This window comes from Podarcis gaigeae, assembly GCF_964106915.1.
Source record: "Podarcis gaigeae genome assembly, chromosome: 11".
In the NCBI taxonomy this organism is placed as follows: domain Eukaryota; kingdom Metazoa; phylum Chordata; class Lepidosauria; order Squamata; family Lacertidae; genus Podarcis; species Podarcis gaigeae.
Window position 1 is genome coordinate 1,395,824 of NC_139687.1, and position 3,297 is coordinate 1,399,120.

The 3,297-nt window shown below is 44.3% G+C and overlaps 1 protein-coding gene across 1 annotated transcript in view; it reads left to right on the top strand.

The window, feature by feature from the left end:
- SMC5 (structural maintenance of chromosomes 5) overlaps positions 1-3,297 on the top strand; it is a 79,398-nt gene that overhangs the window by 68,141 nt on the left and 7,960 nt on the right. The window lies entirely within an intron of this gene.

The following is a 3,297-nucleotide window of genomic DNA, read 5'->3' on the forward strand; positions in this document are numbered from 1 at the left end:
CCGTCCTTGTGAATCCCAGCAACTGGTACTGAGATGCAGGCTGGATGACAGTGAATGGAAAACAACCATCCTCTTTTAACGCCATTCAAGTCCATGGTTATCAGTAAGTCTTGTGGGAGCAAATTGCATAGTTCAGCTACAGAATATGCTGCATGAAGGAGGATTCCTTTTGTCTGCTGAGAGGGTTTGCCTGCTTCAAGCCATTTATTCCTGCACCAGGCTGGCTGCATCATGACTACTACATGTAATAACTCAATTGGAGAAGTACAGCACAAAAGTTGCATCCCATGTTGTGTTACCTCAGTAGTGAAGCAACATGTTCTTCACAGCCTCTATCAACCAGTAACTTCCATGGATAGGAAGCCAGAAACTCTGCTATAAAATGGGGGTGGGAAACCTCTGCTCCTCCTGATCCTGTTGAACTCCCATCGGCTTCAACCAGCAGGTCCAATGGTTAGGGGAGCTGTAGTCCTCTGACATCTGAAGGGCCATGGGTTCCCCACCCCTCAAGTTCTTGTCACAGCAGTTTATATCTGATTCTCTTCTTCTTGTCAAAACAAAAAAAAATCCTTCCAGTAGCACCTTAAAGACCAAATAAGTTAGTTATTGGTATGAGCTTTTGTGTGCATGCACACTTGCCGATCGAAAGGTTGGCGGTTCGAATCCCTGCGGCGGGGTGCGCTCCCGCTGCTCGGTCCCAGCGCCTGCCAACCTAGCAGTTTGAAAGCACCTCCGGGTGCAAGTAGATAAATAGGGACCGCTTACCAGCGGGAAGGTAAACGGCGTCTCCGTGTGCTGCGCTGGTATTGGCTCGCCAGATACAGCTTTGTCACGCCGGCCACGTGACCCGGAAGTGTCTCCGGACAGCGCTGGCTCCCGGCCTCTTAAGTGAGATGGGCGCACAACCCCAGAGTCTGTCAAGACTGGCCCGTACGGGCAGGGGTACCTTTACCTTTACCTTTAAGGTGTTACTGGAAGGAATTTGTTTTGTTTTGCCTATGGCAGACCAACACGGCTACCTATCTGTAACTCTTCTTCTTGTGTTAGTGCTGAGCATAATTTGATTAAGAGAAAACAAGAACCCTAACTTGACCCAGGAGTGAAAAATTAAGTCAATGAAAAATTATTCCTAAGGGAAGTTTTTTAACAGTAAAAAATATATGCATCATTAAGCAGATAAACTGAACTTTGTTGATTGGAAGTCAGTTTAAGGAATTGTCTAGCCAACAACCTGATGCTCAAGTTTGCATAGAGTGTCCCCCCCCCCCTTCAAAAGCTTGCATTCATTTGTATTTGGTCGTCTAATCTCTTTATGTCAAATTAGAAGTGAACCTTTAATTTCCATTTCATTTCAATATAACCACATACAAATTTTATAGGTATAGTTCTCACCCAGGTTGCCTGATGAATGGGCTTAAATTTTGCCACTGGGTGTTTTTGCGAGACTGAAGTAGTTGTGAATGATGTACACACTATATGTTTAAGGCAAATTTTCCCTCCAAAGAATCCTGGGAAGTGTAGTTTACCCCTCACAGCACTACAATTCCCAGCACCCTTTAAAAGGATGGGATGTGCTTTAAATGTTTGGTGTGTACTCAGCCTTGCTATATACAAACGACGACTGCTGATTTTCAAGATTGCCTACCATCCTGCCAGAATAAAAACCCATTAATCCGGACAGAGTAAAGGGCTCATCTTTGTATATAGTCACCCGTTTTGTTAGACCAAATGGCAAGAAACAGACAAAGACCATTTCAACCTGCACAAAGCAATGGTGATTGCCTCTTTCAACCCATTCAGCTTTAAAGCGGTAATAGCATCTAGATGGGGTTGTCTTTTCTGAAAGGATGGTATCTGCAGCTTGAGTTGTAGGACAATCCAGCAGCTGAGACTGATGGACCAGCTGCAGCCTCTCCTGGGCAAAGGCAGCCTGGCCAGTTGTCCATGGCCTAGCAAAATAGACATGGCCATAATTTCAAGGTGTTCCCTGCAGCCTTCATTTGAAGACTGTTAAGAACCAGAATCTTCTGCTGGTGCAAAATGTGGCTGCTTGGATACTGACTGCAACTAGTCAGGAAAATATCTCATAACCATCTCTCCTGAAACAACTTTCCTAGTTTTTGCAGAGCCACTAATCCTACTTAACACAGACAACCCTCTCTTTGAAGCACTGTCAGAGGACAGTTTGAAGGAGTGTCTGGTGCAGTCCAAAGGACAGCCGAGGCCTTGAAGGTGCCCATCAACGAAATATAGGGGGAAACAGACACAGCAGGTGCCAGGCTCACCCGGCCACCTCCCCTGTGAGCATGAGACATTGTGCAGAATTTTTCAACTTTCAAATTCCAAAAAAAGGGGTGGTAGAAAGTTGCAACATGACTTGGGAACTCAAAAGATATTATAGTTAAATTAATATAAATTAGTTTTGCTGGTTAAGTAAAATGTGTGCAAAATTGCATATTTTATTTTATATAGCATTAATATTGTGTAGTGGTATTTAGCATTAGCTGACATTTTCTTAAGGCAAAATTAAATTCTTTGGTTTTCCTAAAGCAGTTTATGTGCTTCTTCATCAGACATAGACTTACCAAAATAAATGTTGTCCAATCACAAAAATAATAGATTTGAATTCCTCACACCCAAAAACATATTTTTAAGACCCTTCACTGAACAAATTTGCAAAATTTAAGTTTCACCCCCTAAAATGACACACCCTGGTAACACAATGTATTTCTATTTAAATTGTAGCAATAATATCTAAATTCGCATCTATACATATCAATCCGCATATGCAAATCTATGTCCATTTTTTGTGATGCTTACATGGCCAGCCAGGTGCCCTGCAGGTTTCCAAGCACAATTCAAAGCCTGAGGGGCAGCCAAGGTGGTTCCCTTCAGGTGTTTTGGACCACAATGTTCATCCTTCCTAACCACTAGTTATGCTGGCTGGGGCTGGGGGAGGGGCCATCTTGGCTGCACCTTTAACGTCCTCTATGTCTTGGAGCCTTCAGAGGAGAGGTGGATCAGCAGCTGGAGAAAGGGCATTCCTTTTCAGTGGGGGGGGGCAGTTGGTGGCGTGGCCTCCCCACAAAGACTTCTATGGCACCCTTGCTACTGTTGGGCTTCAGGGGGCAGGTTAAATTTTTGCCTAGGCGGTTCAGTTGAGAGGCAGTGTGGTGTAGTGGTTGGTACTGGACTAACCACTACAGGGAGATCAGGGTTCAAATCCCCACTCAGGCATAAAGCGGACACTAAATTCTGTGCAGTCATTCATGGATGCAAATCATTCCAAGTAACATG